We start from the raw sequence: 22456 nt of genomic DNA, 5'->3' as shown, positions 1-22456 counted from the left end.
CCCAGTAGATCCCACTGAAAAGTTCTTGCATGGAATCTTCCGAATGGAATCGCTTCGTAAGAAGCCACCATTTTTCCCAGGACCCTTGTGCACTGATGCACTGAGACCTGTCCTGGTTTTAGGAGGTTCCTGACTAGCTCGGATAACTCCCTGGCCTTCTCCTCCGGGAGAAACACCTTCTTCTGGACTGTGTCCAGAATCATTCCTAAGAACAGTAGACGTGTCGTTGGAATCAGCTGCGATTTTGGAATATTTAGAATCCATCCGTGCTGACTTAGCACTACCTGAGATAGTGCCACTCCGACTTCTAACTGTTCCTTGGTTCTTGCCCTTATCAGGAGATCGTCCAAGTAAGGGATAATTAAGATGCCTTTTCTTCGTAGAAGAATCATCATTTCGGCCATTACCTTGGTAAAGACCCGAGGCGCCGTGGACAATCCAAACGGCAGCGTCTGAAACTGATAATGACAGTTTTGTACTACAAACCTGAGGTACCCTTGGTGAGAAGGATATATTGGGACGTGGAGATAAGCATCCTTGATGTCCAGCGACACCATATAGTCCCCCTCTTCCAGGTTCGCTATCACCGCTCTGAGTGACTCCATCTTGAATTTGAACCTTTTTATGTAAGTGTTCAAAGATTTTAGATTTAATATTGGTCTCACCGAGCCGTCCGGCTTCGGTACCACAAATAGTGTGGAATAATACCCCTTCCCCTGTTGTAAGAGAGGTACCTTGATTATCACCTGCTGGGAGTACAGCTTGTGAATGGCTTCCAGAACTGCCTCCCTGTCGGAGGGAGACTTTGGTAAAGCAGACTTCAGGAACCGATGAGGAGGAAACGCCTCGAATTCCAGTTTGTACCCCTGTGATACTACCTGTAGAATCCAGGGATCCACTTGCGAGTGAGCCCACTGCGCGTTGAAATTCTTGAGACGGGCCCCCACCGTGTCTGAGTCTGCTTGTAAAGCCCCAGCGTCATGCTGAAGACTTGGCAGAAGCAGGGGAGGGCTTCTGCTCCTGGGAAGCGGCTGCATGGTGCTGCCTTTTTCCTCTTCCTCTGCCCTTGGGCAGAAAAGAGTGACCTTTTGCTCGCTTGTACTTATGGGAACGAAAAGGACTGAGTTTGAAAAGACTGTGTCTTTTTCTGTTGATGTGAAGTAACCTGGGGTAAAAAGGTGGATTTTACAGCCGTTGCCACCAGGTCTGTTAGACCAGCCCCAAATAACTCCTCCCCCTTATACGGCAATACTTCCATGTGCCGTTTGGAATCTGCGTCCCCTGACCACTGTCTGGTCCATAATGCTCTTCTGGCAGAGATGGACATTGCGCTTACTCTTGATGCCAGGGTACAAATATCCCTCTGCGCATCACGCATATATAGCAATGCATCCTTTAAATGTTCTATAGTTAACAGAATATTGTCCCTATCCAGGGTATCAATATTCTCAGTCAGGGAATCCGCCCATGCGACTCCAGCACTGCACATCCAGGCTGATGCGATTGCTGGTCGCAGTATAACACCAGTATGTGTGTATATACTTTTCAGGATATTTTCCAGCCTCCTATCAGCTGGTTCTTTGAGGGTGGCCGTATCAGGGGACGGTAACGCTACTTGTTTAGATAAACGTGTGAGCGCCTTATCTACCCTAGGGGGTGTTTCCCACCGTGCCCTAACCTCTGGCGGGAAAGGGTATAGTGCTAATAACTTATTAGAAATTAGCTGTTTTTTATCGGGGGAAACCCACGCTTTATCACACACCTCATTTATTTCCTCAGACTCAGGAAAAACTATTGGCAGTTTTTTCACACCCCACATAATACCCGCCTTTGAGGTATTTGTAGTGTCATAAAGGTTCAATGCCTCTTTCATTGCCGTGATCATGTAACGTGTGGCCCTACTGGACATTACGTTTGTCTCGTCACCGTCGACACTAGATTCAGTATCTGTATCTGGATCCGTGTCGACCCACTGAGGTAGCGGCCGTTTTAGGGCCCCTGAGGGTGTCTGAGACGCCTGAACAGGCACTAATTGATTTGCCGGCTTTCTCATGTCGTCAACAGTTTTTTGTAAATTGCTGACATTATCACTTAATTGCTTAAACACAATCATCCAGTCAGGTGTCGACTCCCTAGGGGGTGACATCACTAACACAGGCAACTGCTCCGCCTCCACCTCATTTTCCTCCTCATACATGTCGACACACGCGTACCGACACACAGCACACACACCGGGAATGCTCTGATAGAGGACAGGACCCTACTTAGCCCTTTGGAGAGACAGAGGGAGAGTCTGCCAGCACACACCCAGCGCTATATATATACAGGGATAACCTTATATAAGTGTTAATCCCTTATAGCTGCTGTTAATCTAGTTATTTGCTGCCAAAATGCCCCCCCTTCTCTTTTTTACCCTGAATCAGATGCAGTACTGCAGGGGAGAATCAGGGAGCCGTCCTTCCAGCGGAGCTGTGAGGGAATAATGGCGCCAGTGTGCTGAGGAGATAGGCCCCGCCCCTTCACGACGTCCTTAACTCCCGCTTTTTTGTGTAAAATGGCAGGGGAAAAAATACATCCATATAGCCCTGGAGCTATATGTGATGTATTCCTTTTGCCAGCTAAGGTATATGTGTGTTATATTGCGTCTCAGGGCGCTCCCCCCCAGCGCCCTGCACCCTCAGTGACCGGAGTGTGAAGTGTGCTGAGAGCAATGGCGCACAGCTGCGGTGCTGTGCGCTACCTTAGTCTTGAAGACAGGATGTCTTCTGCCGCCGCTTTCACCGGACCTTCGTCTCTTCTGGCTCTGTAAGGGGGACGGCGGCGCGGCTCCGGTGACCCATCCAGGCTGAACCTGTGATCGTCCCTCTGGAGCTAACGTCCAGTAGCCTAAGAAGCCCAATCCACTCTGCACTCAGGTGAGTTCGCTTCTTCTCCCCTTAGTCCCACGATGCAGTGAGCCTGTTGCCAGCAGGACTCACTGAAAATAAAAAAAACCTAACTAAACTTTTATTCTAAGCAGCTCTGGAGAGCTACCTAGTTTGCACTCTTCTCGGCCGGGCACAAAAATCTAACTGGCTTGGAGGAGGGTCATAGGGGGAGGAGCCAGTGCACACCACCTGATATCTCAAGCTTTTATTTTGTGCCCTGTCTCCTGCGGAGCCGCTATTCCCCATGGTCCTTACGGAGTCCCAGCATCCACTTAGGACGTTAGAGAAATATATGAATATATACAATATGAGAAACATTTACTCAGGAAGTCCCCTGCTAGCCGATGCCGACTGATGATCACCCCTTGGAGTCAGGCCAGCCGATGGTGACTAATAATCATGCCCTAGAGTGTGGCCAGCCAGTAGTGACTGATGATCGCCCCCTGGAGTCAGGCCAGCCGGCAGTGACTGATGATCACCCCTTGGAGTCAGTCCAGATGGTGGTGACTAATGATCACCCCCTAGAGCAGGGGTGGGGAACCTTTTTTCTACAAAGCGCCATTTGGATATTTATAAAATCCTTCGGGGGTCTTAAAAATTAGCCTGCCCCCAGTCTCTTGTTATGCCCAATTAGATTTGCCCCCAGTCAGTTGTTATGCCCCATTAGATATGCCCACTGTCAGTTATTTTGGCCCATTAGATATGCCCCGTCAGTTGTTATGCCCCATGAGATATGCCCCCTGTAGTTATGCCCCATTAGATATGCCCCCTGTAGTTATGCCCCATTAAATATTCTCCCTAGGAGCGCCGCTTACACACACATTAAAAGGAAAAAAAAACCACAATGCTCACCAGCCCTGCTTCTGCTTCTGGACCGCTGCCCTCCCTCTCCTCTGAACTATGGGAGAGATGTCATGACGTCTCTCCCATAGCGCCGCACAGCCACACATGTACACTGCCTGAGCCAGAAGCTGGAGCTCAGGAGTGAGCTCCTGCCTCCGGCTGCTGCTGAGCCGGGCGCCCGCTGGTGGTAAGATCTCAGCGGGCACTCGGTATCTCCTCTCGTTTAGGTTCGCCTGGCCGGATCAAGTGGCTTTGAGGGCCTTATACGGCCCTCGGGCCCGAGGTTCCCCACCCCTGCCCTAGAGTTAAGCTAGCCGGTGGTGACTAATGATCATGCCCTAGTGTCTGGCCAGCCGGTGGTGACTGATGATCGCCCTCTGGACTGTTATAAAGACGAATTTAGACCATTATATGAGGAACATTGGAACTAGGGGAGATGGATCGTGTTGGCCGGGGATTACCCATATAGCCTATTAGTTATAAAAAAAGTATTTCTGTTGAAAGTATTGACAGTAATATGATTGGAGGAAACCAAATCTCATTTACATGTTGTCAGAGGTGAGGTCAATAAGAAAGATCATTATGTTGGGTCCAATCATAAAAAGCCAAGGTGGTCAAGCCTGGGGGAAAAATAGGATTTTAATTACCTACCGGTAAATCCTTTTCTCGTAGACCGTAGAGGATACTGGGGTCCTCATTAGTACCATGGGGTATAGACGGGTCCACTACGAGTCTTGGGCACTTTAAGAACTCAATAATGTGCACTGGCTCCTCCCTCTATGCCCCTCCTACCCGACTCAGTTTAGAAAATGTGCCCGGAGGAGCCGGTCACAGCTAGGGGAGCTCCTGAAGAGTTTTCTGCATTTATTTCCTATTTTGTTTTCAGGCAGGTCTGGATGGCAGCAGCCTGCCTGTTTCGTGGGAGTTAGGGGGGAGAACGGCCCAACTTCCTGAAGAGTTAATGGCCGCGTTTCACCGCTGATAGGACACTGAGCTCCTGAGGGAGTAATTTGCAAGCCACATGACGGCGAGCGTACACTCCCGCAGCACGCTGCCCCCCCTAACAGAGCCAGAAGATAGAAGAGTGATGAGTACAGCGCCGGCATCCAGGTTAGCGGGTTGCCAAAGGGAATGGCGGCACAAGGGTAGGAGCGCAGCACTGCTGCTGGCTGTGCGCCAGGGGCTCAGTAAGGTGATACACTTGGATGTGTCCATGCTGTGAGGCAGGCGCAGAGCCACCAATGAAACCCAGATCTGGCCACTTACCTAACAGAGGGTATTAACCTTCTGTTAGTCACAAAAAGTCATCAGGCCAGTATAAAAAATGCGAGAAGCCGCGCACCATTACGGGGGCGGGGCTTCACCATGAGCGGATCCAGCGGCTCACCAGCCATTTTCCCTCTGCAGCTTGTACTGACAGGATACACAGGGAAGCGCAGCTCCGCCACAAGGACTCCACATCGGTACCAGGGGGTCTTAGTAAGGGGGTGGGAGCAGTGTTAGAATACTAAGCCTTATTAAGGTGCTTAGTTTGCGACCCAGCTGAGTTTTACTTAAGCTAAAAGGGTGCTGTGTGGCTGGCTCCGGCTTCTGTATCTCCCTGTGGGCTCTGTGTGGGTTAAAACTGTGTTTTCACCTTCTCTGTGTGTGTTTGTATCCCTTCCAGTTGCCATTTCCAGGGAGTGCATTTCCTGCACAGCAGAATGTCTTTCCTCCCCAGGAGACTCACTGCCCTGTACTCAGGACAGTGCACATTCTCAGGCCAGTGGGGCTGAACCCCCATGGTTAGATCCCATGAAAGGGATGATATCTAATATTTCTACTAAATTATGCCATACTGAGAAGCCCCATGGTACTAATGTGGATCCCAGTATCCTCTAAATTCATAAATTGTATACCATACTAAATGAGCATAAACCAAGTATTGGATGTAATATTATGCAGATAAGCAAAAAAAAAAAAAAATCATGTGTCACTGCTGTGTTCAGCCTAATGCTACAAATGAGAATACAGGTTGAGTATCCCATATCCAAATATTCCGAAATACGTAATATTCCGAAATACGGACTTTTTTGAGTGAGATAGTGAAACCTTTGTTTTTTGATGGCTCAATGTACACAAACTTTGTTTAATACACATAGTTATTAAAAATATTGTATTAAATGACCTTTAGGCTGTGTGTATAAGGTGTATATGAAACATAAATGAATTGTGTGAATGTAGACACACTTTGTTTAATGCACAAAGTTATAAAAAACATTGGCTAAAATGACCTTCAGGCTGTGTGTATAGGCCCTCATTCCGAGTCGTTCGCTCGGTAATTTTCTTCGCATCGCAGTGAAATTCCGCTTAGTACGCATGCGCAATATTCGCACTGCGACTGCGCCAAGTAATTTTACAATGAAGATAGTATTTTTACTCACGGCTTTTTCTTCGCTCTGGCGAACGTAGTGTGATTGACAGGAAATGGGTGTTACTGGGCGGAAACACGGCGTTTTCGGGGCGTGTGGATAAAAACGCTACCGTTTCCGGAAAAAACGCAGGAGTGGCCGGAGAAACGGGGGAGTGTCTGGGCGAACGCTGGGTGTGTTTATGACGTCAAACCAGGAACGACAAGCACTGAACTGAACGCAGATGCCGAGTAAGTCTGAAGCTACTCTGAAACTGCTAAGTAGTTTGTAATCGCAATATTGCGAATACATCGGTCGCAATTTTAAGAAGCTAAGATACACTCCCAGTAGGCGTAGGCTTAGCGTGAGCAACTCTGCTAAATTCGCCTTGCGAGCGATCAACTCGGAATGAGGGCCATAAGGTGTATATGGAACATAAATGCATTTTGTGCTTAGATTTAGGTCCCATCACCATGCTCTCTCATTATGGTATGCAATTATTCCAAAATACGGAAAAATCCAATATCTAAAATACCTCTGGTCCCAAGCATTTTGGATAAGGGATACTCAACCTGTAATACAAATTAATATAAATGTATACTTCACTCAGTAAATATAATCAAATATGACAACACAAATTTTGGATATAGTATTGAACAAGTACACGATGACGGTGAATTATGTAAAGGCAACAGAGATATGAGCTACCATGGTAGAAGAAAGGAAAAAATAAGAATTTACTCACCGGTAATTCTATTTCTCGTAGTCCGTAGTGGATGCTGGGGACTCCGTAAGGACCATGGGGAATAGACGGGCTCCGCAGGAGACTAGGCACTCTAAAGAAAAGATTAGATACTATCTGGTGTGCACTGGCTCCTCCCTCTATGCCCCTCCTCCAGACCTCAGTTAAGGAAACTGTGCCCGGAAGAGCTGACATTACAAGGAAAGGATTTGGAACCCAGTCACACCAATCACACCGTACAACTTGTGATAAACTAACCCAGTTAACAGTATGAACATTAACTGAGCCTCACTCAACGGATGGCTCATAACAAAAATCCTTTATTAAGCAATAACTATATACACGTATTGCAGAAAGTCCGCACTTGGGACGGACTACGAGAAATAGAATTACCGGTGAGTAAATTCTTATTTTCTCTAACGTCCTAGTGGATGCTGGGGACTCCGTAAGGACCATGGGGATTATACCAAAGCTCCCAAACGGGCAGGAGAGTGCGGATGACTCTGCAGCACCGAATAGGCAAACACAAGGGCCTCCTCAGCCAGGGTATCAAACTTGTAGAATTTTGCAAAAGTGTTTGAACCCGACCAAGTAGCAGCTCGGCAAAGCTGTAATGCCAAGACCCCTCGGGCAGCCGCCCAAGAAGAGCCCACCTTCCTTGTGGAATGGGATTTTACTGATTTTGGATGTGGCAATCCAGCCGTAGAATGAGCCTGCTGAATCGTGTTACAGATCCAGCGAGCAACAGTTTGCTTTGAAGCAGGTGCACCCAGCTTGTTGGGTGCATATAGTATAAACAGCGAGTCAGTCTTCCCGACTCCAGCCGTTCTAGAAACATAAATCTTCAAAGCCCGGACTACGTCCAGTAAGTTGGAGTCCTCCAAGTCACGAGTAACCGCAGGCACCACAATAGGTTGGTTCAGATGAAAAGATGACACCACCTTCGGTAGAAAGTGCGGACGGGTCCGCAATTCTGCCCTGAATACAAGGAAAATCAGATAGGGGCTTTTACATGACAAAGCCGCCAATTCTGACACACGCTTAGCCGAAGCTAAGGCCAACAACATGACCACTTTCCAAGTGAGATACTTGAGCTCCACTGTCTTAAAGTGGCTCAAACCAGTGGGATTTCAGGAAATCCAAAACTACGTTGAGATCCCACGGTGCCACTGGTGGCACAAAAGGGGGCTGAATATGCAGCACTCCTTTAACAAATGTCTGAACCTCAGGCAGTGAAGCCAGTTCTTTTTGAAAGAAAATGGATAGGGCCGAAATCTGGACCTTTATGGACCCTAATTTGAGGCCCATAGTCACACCTGACTGTAGGAAGTGTAGGAATCGTCCAAGCTGGAATTCCTCTGTAGGGGCCTTCCTGGCCTCACACCAAGCAACATAATTTCGCCATATCCCGTGATAATGCTTTGCTGTCACGTTCTTCCTAGCCTTTATCAGCGTAGGAATAACTTCCTCCGGAATGCCCTTTTCTGCTAGGATCCGGCGTTCAACTGCCATGCCGTCAAAGGCAGCCGCGGTAAGTCTTGGAACAGACAGGGCCCCTGTTGCAACAGGTCCTGTCTGAGAGGTAGAGGCCATGGGTCCTCTGTGAGCATGTCTTGTAGTTCTGGGTACCAAGAACTTCTTGGCCAATCCAAAACTACGAGTATTGTTCTCACACCTCTTTTCCTTACGATTCTCAGCACCTTGGGTATGAGAGGAAGAGGAGGAAACACATATACCGACTGGAACACCCACGGTGTCACTAGAGCGTCCACAGCTATTGCCTGAGGGTCTCTTGACCTGGCGCAATACCTGTTTAGCTTTTTGTTGAGGCGGGACACCATCATGTCTACCTGTGGCAGTCCCCACCGATTTGTAAATCTGCGTGAAAACTTCTTGATAAATTCCCCACTCTCCCGGGTGGAGGTCGTGTCTGCTGGGGAAGTCTGCTTCCCAGTTGTCCACTCCCGGGATGAACACTGCTGTCAGTGCTTGCACGTGATTCTCCGCCCAACGAAGAATCCTGGTGGCTTCCGCCATTGCCACCCTGCTTCTTGTGCCGCCCTGGCGGTTTACATGGGCGACCGCAGTGATGTTGTCTGACTGGATCAGCACTGGTTGGTCCCGGAGCAGAAGCTCCACTTGACTCAAGGCATTGTATATTGCCCTTAGTTCCAGGATATTGATGTGCAGACAAGTCTCCTGACTTGACCACAGCCCTTGGAAGTTTCTTCCCTGAGTGACTGCCCCCCATCCTCGGAGGCTTGCATCCGTGGTCACCAGGACCCAGTCCTGTATGCCGAACCTGCGACCCTCGAGGAGGTGAGCACTCTGCAGCCACGACAGAAGAGATACCCTGGCCCTGGGGGACAGGGTGATCAGCCGATGCATCTGAAGATGCGATCCGGACCACTTGTCCAACAGATCCCACTGAAAGATCCTCGCATGGAACCTGCCGAAGGGAATGGCTTCGTATGACGCCACCATCTTTCCCAGGACTCGCGTGCAGTGATGCACCGATACCTGTTTTGGTTTTAGGAGGCCTCTGACCAGAGTCACGAGCTCCTGAGCCTTCTCCTCCGGGAGAAACACCTTCTTCTGCTCTGTGTCCAGAATCATGCCCAAGAAGGGCAGACGCGTCGTAGAAATCAGCTGCGACTTTAGAATATTCAGGATCCAGCCGTGCTGTCGCAACACTTCCTGAGAGTGTGCTACGTTGATCAGCATCTGCTCCCTGGATCTCGCCTTTATGAGGAGATCGTCCAAGTATGGGATAATTGTAACTCCTTGCTTCCGAAGGAGTACCATCATCTCCGCCATCACCTTGGTAAATATTCTCGGTGCCGTGGACAGGCCAAACGGCAACGTCTGGAATTGGTAATGACAGTCCTGTACCACAAACCTGAGGTACTCCTGATGAGGAGGATAAATGAGAACATGCAAGTATGCATCCTTGATGTCCAGAGACACCATGAAATCCCCCTCCTCCAGGCTTGCAATGACCGCTCTGAGCGATTCCATTTTGAACTTGAATTTCTTCAGGTAAATGTTCAGGGACTTTAAATTCAAAATGGGTCTGACCGAACCGTCCGGTTTCGGTACCACAAACATGGTGGAATAGTAGCCCCTTCCCTGTTGAAGAAGGGGAACCTTCACCACCACCTGTTGGAGATATAGTTTGTGAATTGCCGCCAACACTACCTCCCTCTCCATGGGGGAGGCCGGCAAGGCAGATTTCAGGAAACGTTGAGGGGGCGTCACTTCGAATTCCAGCTTGTATCCCTGAGACAATTTGTATTGCCCAGGATCCACCTGTGAACATACCCACTGGTGGCTGAAATTCTTGAGACGCGCCCCCTCCGCTCCTGGCTCCGCCTGTGGAGCCCCAGCGTCATGCGGAAGATTTAGAGGAAGCCGGTGAGGACTTTTGATCCTGGGAACTGGCTGCATGATGCAGCTTTTTTCCTTTACCCCTGCCTCTGGCAAGAAAGGATGCACCCCTGACCTTCTTGCTCTTTTGGGGACGAAAGGACTGCATTTGATAATACGGTGCTTACTTAGGCTGTGAGGAAACATACGGCAAGAATTTTGACTTCCCATCTGTAGCAGTGGAAACCAGGTCCGAGAGACCGTCCCCAAACAATTCCTCACCCTTATATGGCAAAACCTCCATATGTCTTTTAGAATCAGCATCCCCTGTCCATTGCCGAGTCCATAAGACCCTTCTGGCAGAAATGGACATTGCGGTTACTCTAGAGCTCAGTAAGCAAATGTCCCTCTGGGCATCCCGCATATATAGGACTGCGTCTTTGATATGTCCCAGGGTCAGTAAAATAGTATCCCTGTCCAGGGTATCTAACTCCTCCGACAGAGTATCTGTCCATGCTGCTACTGCGCTACACATCCGTGCCGAAGCAATGGCTGGCCTCAGAAGAGTACCAGAATGTGTATACACAGACTTCAGGATCGCTTCCTGCTTTCTATCCGCAGGATCCTTTAGGGTGGCCGTATCCTGAAACGGCAGGGCCACCTTCTTAGATAAGCGCGTCAACGCCTTGTCTACCCTGGGAGGGGATTCCCAGCGTAACCTGTCCGTTGGCGGGAAAGGATACGCCATAAGTAACCTTTTGGAAATTACTACCTTCCTTTCAGGGGATTCCCAGGCTTTTTCACATAATTCATTTAATTCATGTGAAGGGGAGAAAGTCACTTCTTGTTTTTTCTCCCCAAACATATGAATCCTCTTGTTAGGGACAGGGATTTCCTCAGAAATATGCAATACATCCTTTATTGCTATAATCATGTAGCGGATGGCTTTAGTCATTTTAGGCTGTAATTTAGCCTCATCGTCGTCGACACTGGAGTCAGACTCCGTGTCGACTAACTGGGATAGTGGACGCTTATGAGACCCTGACGGCCTCTGCACTGTGGCTGTGGGATCAGGCACTGGGTGAGACCCTGACTGTCCCAAGGCTTCAGCTTTGTCCAACCTTTTATGTAAGGAGTTTACATTATCATTTAACACCTTCCACATATCCATTCAATCCGGTGTCGGCGCCGACACCACATCCATCTGCACTTGCTCCGCCTCCACATATCCTTCCTCATATAACATGTCGACACTGACGTACCGACACACCGCACACACACAGGGAATGCTCTGACTGAGGACAGGACCTCACTAAAGGCTTTTGGGGAGACAGAGAAGGAGTATGCCAGCACACACCACAGCGCTATATAACCCAGGGATTTACACTATAATTAGTGTCTACCCAGTAGCTGCTGATTTTATCCTTTTTGCGCCTAAATTTATGTGCCCCCCCTCTCTTTTGCCCTTCTTGTACCTGGATACTGCAGGGGAGAGCCTGGGGAGCTGCTTCCAGCGGAGCTGTGAAGAAACAATGGCGCTGGTGTGCTGAGGAAGAAGGCCCCGCCCCCTCAGCGGCGGGCTTCTGTATGTAGAAAATGGCGGGGGTTTTCACATATATACAGTCTGTGACTGTATATATGCTTATTTGTGCCAAAGGTATTCAAATTGCTGCCCAGGGCGCCCGGCTTACTGAGTGGGTTTTAACCTGCCCCCGGGGCTGCCGCCCAAGGGGGTGTCCACCACGTGAGCCTCCGCTGAGACACGGACCGGGGGAAGAGTAGTTGGTACGGTTTGGCTCGTTCAGCCTAGCCCGACCAATTCCTCTCCACTACGGAGACTTACCTAGGCGGCCACGGGGACCCGATCTCTCCTCTCAGCTGCGCTGCTGCTGTGTTCCTGGGTTGGTCCATGCACGGATCGTGGTTTTGTCTGTTGCTGCGGTCTCTCTCTCTAACGCGTTTCAACCAATTACTGGTCTTCTTCTGGGAGTTGTGTACAACCAAAACCTTGGGAAAAAATCCACAACTGAGGAAATCTGACCCGCTTGTAGGCGAAAAATAAATAAAGAAATAATCCAGTACCTGTGAAAAGTAGACCCCACAGGTAAATGGAAAAAACTCAACGGGAAAGTCCTATTTAAGACTAACCAACGCTACCAGAAGAGAACACTGACTGAGCCGAGGACCCAGCAAACAGAAACCCCTTACGCTCAAGGAGAGTATCCAATAGAGTCTACACGTTCAAACTCAAGTCTCTGTATGTACTGAGACTCGAGAAAAGCGTCTTTCATATATACTGATGTGTAAACAGAAGCATTCATCAAATCTCTCTCCAGCATATGCCTAGAATAATAGGTCAACCAGCTAAGGGATGAAGCCTATAAGCCGAGGTCACAAATGAGCAGCTCCTGCGACCATGAATAACGCCCCCTGAGCCACGGGGCATCAGGAGAAACATGAAAAGCTGGAAAATGACCAGAGGACTACAAACCCAAGTTACTGAAGGAGAATCTGTCAGAAGGGAACCAGGAGGAGAAATCCAAAGACATGTAGGAAATCCTCCTACACTAAGGCCAAACTGGGATATCAACCATCAGGTCCAAAAGAGACTGTGACCTAATACAGGACCCTATACCACTTGGTGTTCCAGACAAGTTTATCCTGAACTGTAAACAATCGGTATGTTAGCGGAAGGCTTGGAGTCTGAATTAGTGCCTTACGGCCCAGGACCCTTTACGCCAACCAACTGGAATGACGGTGCAGAGAGAAGACAGATAGCTGAAACTTGAGTATCCTTTGCCTGTAAGCAATTGAGATATATGACCCATAACTGTGGAGGCCATAACCCAATCGTGAAAAGGAGTCGGGAGACCCCCTTTACCACTACGAGTTTTCAGTTGAGGGGGGAGGTAACACTATTTGCCGATGGAATAAACTTAGAGAATCCAACCGTACCCACAACCTGTACATGTATACCAATTACCATAAACACACAGATAAATACATACAAACATTTGCACATAAATATACTTATCCAGATGTTTGGAAAAAAAGGTGGTCCAGATGCACCTCCTTGCTGGACAAGAGACAGAATACTACCATAGCGTAGTCTTCCATCCATAAATAGAGGAGAGGACTGGAAATCTGGGATTTTTCCGTATTTTGGAAGGTCATTTTAGCCAATATATTTTATAACTTTGTGCATTAAACAAAGTGTGTCTACATTCACACAATTCATTTATGTTTCATATACACCTTATACACACAGCCTGAAGATCATTTAATACAATATTTTTAATAACTGTGTATTAAACAAAGTTTGTGTACATTGAGCCATCAAAAAACAAAGGTTTCACTATCTCACTCTCACTCGAAAAAGTCCGTATTTCGGAATATTCCGTATTTCGGAATATTTGGATATGGGATACTCAACCTGTATATATATATATATATATACACTGACTTATACAGATATGTAATGTATATATTCGAAATCATTAAAAGGCAATAGCAGGACATAAAAGGACACAAAGTGTAGATTTCTCCCTTCCCGATACTCCTCAACCTTACCGGCAAATCAGCTAGTGGGGACAAAAAATAAACTGCTCTTCACAGCCTTCCGATCTTCCTTTAGTGGGTAGCTCCATTGTAAGGGGACACTCAGAACACTGCATATGTTTTAAGTGGAAAACTCCCGCTTTATGTCTGTAAGCGAAAGGTCGAGCTCCAGGAGCGTATCAGGAACTAGGACCGCCTCTCAGGCGTCTATTTGCGCTGTACAGAATCAGAATTTTGATAGAACAGAAGGGAAGGGATGGAACACACCTTGAATTATCTTCTATACAAACTTCTGTCTAATCAGGTTCTGATGAGCCTCAGATACTTTCCTGTCTATTGTAGCTAAATTCAGCTGGGCGGAGAAAACCCGACTTGACCATAGTCAAAAGGAACACTCTGTCAGATGCCTGGATTGTAGGAATCCGTAGGAAATAAAGGTCATTATTGACGGTACATACTGGAATACACCTTAGTGTATGTTCCCAGGTACAGCGTACAGCCTGCTGTGTTTGCAAGAAAAATTATAGCGTTTTATAAAAACCCAAATCTGAGACTTTATAGATGTGTTGGATTCAAATGACATAGTTACACAGGTGGAAGTGTAATATCAGGTCAATGCGTAGAGTGGACAGAGTAACCCCTCCTATTTTTTTTCTAAAAGCCATTCAATACATATATATTTACATATACATAAATCTCCCCGATAAGAGGCGTATCGGATATTAAACTGATAAGAACATCTACTACCTTCATACTAGTCAAAAGGCAGAAAGGTGAGAAACACTGAGCGTCAATTAACTACCAGGTGAGTAGAGGACACCGAAAACACAAGGTCAAAGCAAGGATCAGTGTCAAAGTGTATAACCTGTTTTTAATCGTAGCAGGAAGCAGTAATAACCAGTAGTAGTAGACAGAGCTATTGCTACAAGACCTGCATCTATATAGATATAGATATACATAAATACATACAGCTATACATATTTTACATCCCTAGAATATAAATCAGGGTGCCTTTAGCGCAGACCACCCCGGCGCGGGAGCAAATGGCGCCATGGGCCAGATTTTCATCAAACATTTATTACAGTTAATGATTCTTTCTAACGCTGGGCTTGAACCCTGAACTCTGTGCTTATCAGATGTAAATGATCCTTGTACAGACCTGGGTAGGAACCCAGGTTCCGACCCCCTGTCCTGATCTGGCCAGAAAACCAAATCTCTGATATAAATTTCTAGCGTTTTTGTGCCTGTGGAAGGCCCTCTCAGCCTATCTGCTGAGACTTGTAGTTTGCATATGATCAAAAAGGGATTGCAGCGGCTTACAGTGTGTGCAGAACAGGCTGCTATAAGCAGAGGACGTGTACCAGTAGCAGGATGAGGGCCGTAGTAACATGATGTTTCTACGTGGCTTAGCTCCGGCCCCTCCAGAATGGCGCTTAAATTTAAAATGGCTTCTTGGAAATGGTGCGCAGAGCTGTTTTGATGCAGGGGCGTCCAGCAGCCGCGTGTGCCCCTGCACAGTGCGGGAGTGTGCCAGTATGGGAGGCCAAAGGGATAACTCCCGGTGCGCGTTATCAGCTCTGGCGGCTCCCACTAGCCGCCCACTCGCTATGCAGCAGCACGCGGCCTCAGAGAGAGACCTTAGACGCGTCTCTGAGTAAGTGCTGTGCTGCTGGCCGCTAGGAGTGAGGAGGAGAAACTGCCAATGTAGAGCCTTTTCTCCTCCTGTGCTCAAACGTCTCTGCGCTACTTTGCATACTAAGACAGTGTCTGAACGCGCACCAATAACAGCCCCACTTAGTGGACACTGCCAACACTCCCTTTTTTTTTTTTGTAGCGGCGTGCTCGTTATATGTAAGCGGACCGTGGCGGATTCTCTACCAGCAGCCCACACAGTTCAGCGTGCGATAGATGTTGTGCCCGCCCTGCCTGTCAGAACACTGGTATATCGGCTCACAGTAAGGTATGAACCCTTATAGTGCTGCCACTCTCTCTAAAGGACAGCCGTGCACAGGAGAAATAGAGCACACGTCAGTGCCCTTTCTCCTGTATGTATCTATAGCCGCCAGTTGACCCGGAAACCCAACTAACGGGGCCCCGGGCTATACTTACCAAAGACGTCTCCAGCCATGCTGCCGGCAGGCTGCTGGGGCTTCATGTCGGCAGTGAACTGCTGGATGCGAGGCACCCAGGGACTGATGTCCCTGCAGCCGAGGACTCGGGCTCCAAACCCCGCAGGGTGGGACCGGGTCCCCCCGGCAGCTCCCACGTAGCAGGCTGGCAGGGGCAAACTGCCAGACTGTTGTAGAATTGTTAAACGTTAGAAATAAAAAAATACAAAATTAAAATATCTGGGCACATTTCTAAAACTGGTCTGAGGAAGGGTATGGAGGGGGAGGAGCCAGTCACACACATTGAAAAAATGTAAAGTGCCGGCTCGCCTGATCACCCCATCTATGCCCCATGGTACTGAACTCCAGGGTCCCTATGGATGATAGAGAAATTGGGGTCATTCCAAAGTGGCCAGCAGTGAGAGGAAGGTATTAGTTTATATGTATAGGACGGTGAGGTACCCTGATTTTATATATATATATATATATATATATATATATATATATATATATTTATTTGGTTACCCGTACCTGGAGCGGATACTTGAATTAAGGACTCGTGAGGCGGGTCTTTCAGTTAAAGCACAGTGTCTATACTGGCATCAGACACCGTACAACAGCATACACAGGCTTAGGACTGGTCACACAGGTACAGTACATAACTGGAAAAATAAGCAAACAATCAAAAAAAGTCCTAGCACTCCCCATGCTCAATCATCAGTCCGCCATGTTCTCCTGGCATAGCCAATGTCATCAGTTGCTGGCACTATCAAACTGCATCCTACTCGCTGGCCACTAATGGGCATCAGTGCACTGTGTAGTGGGTGAATGGGAATTTTATACTCTTCCCCTGCACCGGACCTCCTGCTGTCTCTGGATGAGCTGGAAAACCCGGACCTGTTTCTCCAGTTGCAGCTGCACAACTCAGAAAACCCGGAGATCTAACTCTCCACTGCAGGAGGTGTAGAATGTGCAGGCCTTGTTTTCTTCTCCCTTGGAGGGAACTGAATCCACTAGAATGTGGACAATTGTGGTGCGACAAACCCTCTCTATATATTTTGTATGTATCTAACTAACTAACTAACTAACTCCATAATTAGGAAAAGTTATTCCAATGTTTCACTGTTCATGTAAACTTTCGTCAGGGACAAATGAGCAAGTTTACCTTATATAAGAGAGACATGCAGCCAGTGTACAGGACACAGAATGAGCACGGTGTCCTGTGACATTTCTCTAATATTCTTATGACGTCACAGCAGCATCTGACACCGTTTGATCCCCCCGTTCCTCCTACAAACCCTCCACTGCATTGGGCTTTACAACTCAGATCTCTCATGATGACCTCCTACCTGTCCAACTGCTCCTTCCCTGTATTTACAACCAGCTCCCTTGCATCTTCCCTTCCCATCGGGGTGCCCCAATGGTCTGTCCCTGGCTTCATTCTCTTCTCGCTATACATGTCTTCCTTTAGCTGGTCCTTTGGCCTTCTCTACTAACTCTGTGCAGACGCAATCAATCTCTTCCCTGGACCTCTCTCCCTTTGTCCTCTTTTCTGTCACCTTCTGTCAGTCATTTCATCCTGGATAGTCCATCGCTTAATGAAACTCAAAATTTTGAAAACTAAACTAATAGACTTTAACCCAGTCAAGACCCTTCTGCTCACTCTCTTCCCTTTCCCAAGTCTGATGTATAGGTGTCACTCGTGATTCTTCCCTTTCCTTCTCACCACACAACCAATCCCTTTTACAATCCTGCCATTTCCATCTCCACATTCTCTCCAGAATCAGGCCCCTCCTCACCCTGGGAGCAACTAAAACTTTCCTTTATGACCTCATCATTTCCTGCCTTGTATCCTGTAATGTTTCCCTCTCTGGCATTCCTTACTCCCACCTCGTCCCTCTCCAACCTAACCTCAACTCTGCTGCCAGACACATTTTCTCTGCTCTACCTCTACTGCACCCACAGTATCTGTGACTGAAAAGTCAATCTACTAACTCCGACTACCACTCAGAAACACATTCATACTCTTCTCTCTCATGTATAACGGTCTTATCCTCACGGTCCATCACACGCTCTCCTGTTCTCTTCCCTCTGCTAAAGACTGCAGCCTCACCTCCAACTCACCCCCTACATCTCCAGCCTCATTTCCTCACACCCCTCCTGCTCTCTTCCCTCTGCTAATGACTGCCGCCTCACCTCCACCTCACCACTCCCCCTACATCTCCAGCCTCATTTCCTCACATTTGCTCCTGCTCTCTTCCCTCTGCTAATGACTGCCGCCTCACCTCCACCTCACCGCTCCCCCTACATCTCCAGCCTCATTTCCTCACACATCCCCTCCTGCTCTCTTCCCTCTGCTAATGACTGCTGCCTCACCTCCAACTCACCCCCTACATCTCCAGCCTCATTTCCTCACACCCCTCCTGCTCTCTTCCCTCTGCTAATGACTGCCGCCTCACCTCCACCTCACCACTCCCCCTACATCTCCAGCCTCATTTCCTCACATTTGCTCCTGCTCTCTTCCCTCTGCTAATGACTGCCGCCTCACCTCCACCTCACCTCTCCCCCTACATCTCCAGCCTCATTTCCTCACACATCCCCTCCTGCTCTCTTCCCTCTGCAACTGACTGCTGCCTCACCTCCACCTCACCGCTCCCCCTACATCTCCAGCCTCATTTCCTCACACATCCCCTCCTGCTCTCTTCCCTCAGTTAATGACTGCTGCCTCACCTCCACCTCACCCCCTACATCTCCAGCCTCATTTCCTCACACCCCTCCTGCTCTCTTCCCTCTGCTAAAGACTGCAGCCTCACCTCCAACTCACCCCCTACATCTCCAGCCTCATTTCCTCACACCCCTCCTGCTCTCTTCCCTCTGCTAATGACTGCTGCCTCACCTCCACCTCACCGCTTTCCCTACATCTCCAGCCTCATTTCCTCACACCCCTCCTGCTCTCTTCCCTCTGCTAATGACTGCTGCCTCACCTCCACCTCACCGCTTTCCCTACATCTCCAGCCTCATTTCCTCACACCCCTCCTGCTCTCTTCCCTCTGCTAATGACTGCTGCCTCACCTCCACCTCACCGCTTTCCCTACATCTCCAGCCTCATTTCCTCACACCCCTCCTGCTCTCTTCCCTCTGCTAATGACTGCTGCCTCACCTCCACCTCACCGCTTTCCCTACATCTCCAGCCTAATTTTCTCACACACCCTCCTGCTCTCTTCCCTCAGCTAATGACTGCCACCTCACCTCCACCTCACCGCTTTCCCTACATCTCCAGCCTAATTTCCTCACACACTCCTCCTGCTCTCTTCCCTCTGCTAATGACTGCCGCCTCACCTCCACCTCACTGCTCCCCCTACATCTCCAGCCTCATTTCCTCACACATCCCCTCCTGCTCTCTTCCCTCTGCAACTGACTGCCGCCTCACCTCCACCTCACCGCTCCCCCTACATCTCCAGCCTCATTTCCTCACACACCCTCCTGCTCTCTTCCCTCTGATAATGACTAAAGTAATTAGGTCAACAGGTACAGAAGGTCCACACAAAAAAAAGTCTGCAACTTTTTTTTTTTACTTTTTTGTTGTTGTTTTTGCCAGTGAGACCAGAGGGAACTCCAATTAGGGTACCGTGTCCCCATGCATGGCATGAAAAGTTTAAATACAATGCAAAAAAATCTTAAAATGTTGTGTTGACCACCATCATGTCGACCATTTGAACCTGTCGACCATTGAGTGTCGACCTATAGACAGGATACCCTCAAGGCTACGTGATGGCCATTTTAAGGATATGAGGTGGGCAATATAAAGCTATAAAGTGACCTATATGGAGACAATAAGTAGGCATTATCAAGTTATGAGACTACCTATATGGTATTAGATGAGCACTAAGAGGGGACCTATATGTGGGTAAGAGATGGGCACTATTAGGCTGTGAGGTGACATATATGTAGACATTAGATGGGCACTATGGGGTGACCTATATGTGGGTTGTAGATGAACACTATGAGGTAACTTTAATGTGGGTGCATGTTAGGCACTATGAGGTTATGGGGTAACATGTGGTTGTCAGATGGGCACTATGGGGTGAATTATATGTGGGTGTGAGATGGGCACTATGGGGTGAACTATATGTGGGTGTGAGATGGGCACTATGGGGTGAACTATATGTGGATGTAAGATGGGCACTATGGGGTGAAAATACGTGGGTGTGAGATGGGCACAATGGGGTGACCTATATGTGGGTGTGGGATGGGCACTGGGAGGGGTGAGAGGGGCATACAGAGGAAATAGGGTTACAGGATAGCAGGAGACCATTATTAGGCAGAGATGAGGCATTATAGGGGAACCAGGTGAGGTATAATGAGGGTGATATGAGGAGATGGGGAAGTCAGTAGGGGGGTCAGTCCTAGGTAATGCGATCGGGGTCATAGCCCCAAATCCCTACTTCATAGCCACATGGTGCCGGATAATGGTGACATTAGCCAGCAAAAGCCATGTCCCAGCTCTATCCCAGCTGTATGTGCCTCACTGTACCTCTCCCCGTGCGGACTCACCCCCAGAGGCTCCCGGGCCCGACTTTTTCCTCTCCCACTCCGATACAGAATCAACGTCAACCTCACCCGCATCCCGTTACTCACCCGGCTTCCGGCCTGTGCGTTCCACTTGACTTCCGGCCTCTGCGGTCCACCTGATTTGCGCCCTCTGCGTTCCACCCCGGCTTCCGCTCTGCACCGTGAGGTCCCCGCGCTCCTCCCCTCTGGTCTCCGCCCTCTGCTCCCGGGTGACAGGGAGACATCGCTGTGTGTGACACCGCCAGGTACTGCTCCCTGTACCGCCAGGTGCTGCCCCGTGTGCCCCCTGTTATTCCTTCCCCCACCCCTGTTAATTCCTTGTTGCAGTGCAGGTGGAGCAGACTTTATCATCATAGTGCAGGTGGGTTACAATCTCCTGTCATGTGATTATAATACAGATGGCGCTGGCCCCTGTGTATAACAGTTACTGTTGGTGACAGACTGCAGCTCAGGGATGAAATGTTCTGCGCATCAGCGCTGTGTGCATACATGGTAGGGATACATACCCCCTCACTGCTACCGCGCTGTCTCTTGTCACTGCAAAGTGTGGCTTAGTGCTCTGCGGCAAGGGTTACCGCCTGTACATCTTCAGGTTCCACTATACACAGTTTTATTTAAATATATGTATAGTATAATTTCCTACAAACTTTCCCTATCTCAGCAGGTCCCTGGTCAGAGGTAGGTAGCAGTCAGGTCTTGACTAGGATCGGCCGCCTGTCCTTGTTGTGTCATAGTGTTAAGGCCCATACACACTTGCCGATAAAATGAGCGACGTCGCTCATTTTATCGGCAAGTGTGTATGCCGCCAGCAACTACCGATGTACGACCCCGTGAGTCCGCAACGATCGTCGGTGTCGGCAGTGCATGCATGCAGGATCTGGACTGTCGTCCAGGACCTGCATGCACGGCTGGCGGAGGTGTGATGTCACTGAGCGATATGAGCGGTCATATCGCTCAGTGTGTACAGTCGACCGCTGGCCGGCACGGGAGGGGAAACATTAGACGACGTCGCTCATAGAGCGACATCGTCTAATGTGTACGGACCTTTGCAGCTGCATTGTGATGGGAGGTGTTACATGTCTGATGCAGCTCTCCTAGTGCACTGATACTGCTGGTATAGTTTAAGATAGACTGTATTCTTACTTAGATTTTTTTTGTCAGCTCCTGTCACTGCTGTACTGACTGACTGTCCCTCTCAGCACCACTCTCCCCACAGCACCAGTGACAGGATCCCTTCTCACATAACTCTCTGTCCACTCCTGTCACTGCTGTACTGACTGACTGTCCCTCTCAGCACCATTCTCTCCACAGCACCAGTGACAGGACCCTTCCTCACATTACTCTCTGTCCGCTCCTGTCACTGCTGTATTGACTGACTGTCCCTCTCAGCGTCACTCTCTCCCCACAGCACCAGTGACAGGATCCTTCCTCACATTACACTCTGTCCGCTCCTGTCACTGCTGTATTGACTGACCGTCCCTCTCAGCGTCACTCTCTCCCCACAGTGCCAGTGACAGGATCCTTCCTCACATTACTCTCTGTCCACTCCTGTCACTGCTGTACTGACTGACTGTCCCTCTCAGCACCATTCTCTCCACAGCACCAGTGACAGGACCCTTCCTCACATTACTCTCTGTCCGCTCCTGTCACTGCTGTATTGACTGACTGTCCCTCTCAGCGTCACTCTCTCCCCACAGCACCAGTGACAGGATCCTTCCTCACATTACACTCTGTCCGCTCCTGTCACTGCTGTATTGACTGACCGTCCCTCTCAGCGTCACTCTCTCCCCACAGTGCCAGTGACAGGATCCTTCCTCACATTACTCTCTGTCCACTCCTGTCACTGCTGTACTGGCTGACTGTCCCTCTCAGCACCATTCTCCCCACAGCACCAGTGACAGGATCCTTCCTCACATTACTTTCTGTCCTCTCCTGTCACTGCTGTACTGA

The 22456-nt window shown here is 48.9% G+C and overlaps 2 protein-coding genes and 1 pseudogene across 5 annotated transcripts in view; 1 reads left to right on the top strand and 2 right to left on the bottom strand.

The window, feature by feature from the left end:
• Nucleotides 1-20739, bottom strand: part of LOC134983934 (zinc finger protein OZF-like) — a 34820-nt gene extending 14081 nt beyond the window's left edge. For 2 of the 4 annotated variants that reach the window (XM_063949542.1, XM_063949545.1), the window contains exon 1: nucleotides 20489-20575. The gene's annotated coding sequence lies outside the window, so the exon portion shown is untranslated. Of the gene's footprint in view, nucleotides 1-16465; nucleotides 16592-20488 lie in introns of those variants that run through there. The other 2 variants (XM_063949543.1, XM_063949544.1) reach the window with 2 other exon arrangements.
• LOC134984020 (U2 spliceosomal RNA) lies at nucleotides 14399-14604 on the bottom strand (annotated as a pseudogene).
• The window catches only part of LOC134984009 (uncharacterized), a 202211-nt gene continuing 200394 nt past the window's right edge, over nucleotides 20640-22456 (top strand). Inside the window, exon 1 of the mRNA XM_063949667.1 lies at nucleotides 20640-20867. The gene's annotated coding sequence lies outside the window, so the exon portion shown is untranslated. The remainder of the gene's footprint in view (nucleotides 20868-22456) is intronic.

Source organism: Pseudophryne corroboree (genome assembly GCF_028390025.1).
Source record: "Pseudophryne corroboree isolate aPseCor3 chromosome 3 unlocalized genomic scaffold, aPseCor3.hap2 SUPER_3_unloc_3, whole genome shotgun sequence".
In the NCBI taxonomy this organism is placed as follows: Eukaryota; Metazoa; Chordata; class Amphibia; order Anura; family Myobatrachidae; genus Pseudophryne; species Pseudophryne corroboree.
The sequence above is the reverse complement of the archived record's forward strand: the minus strand, read 5'-3'. Positions and strand labels throughout refer to the sequence as shown.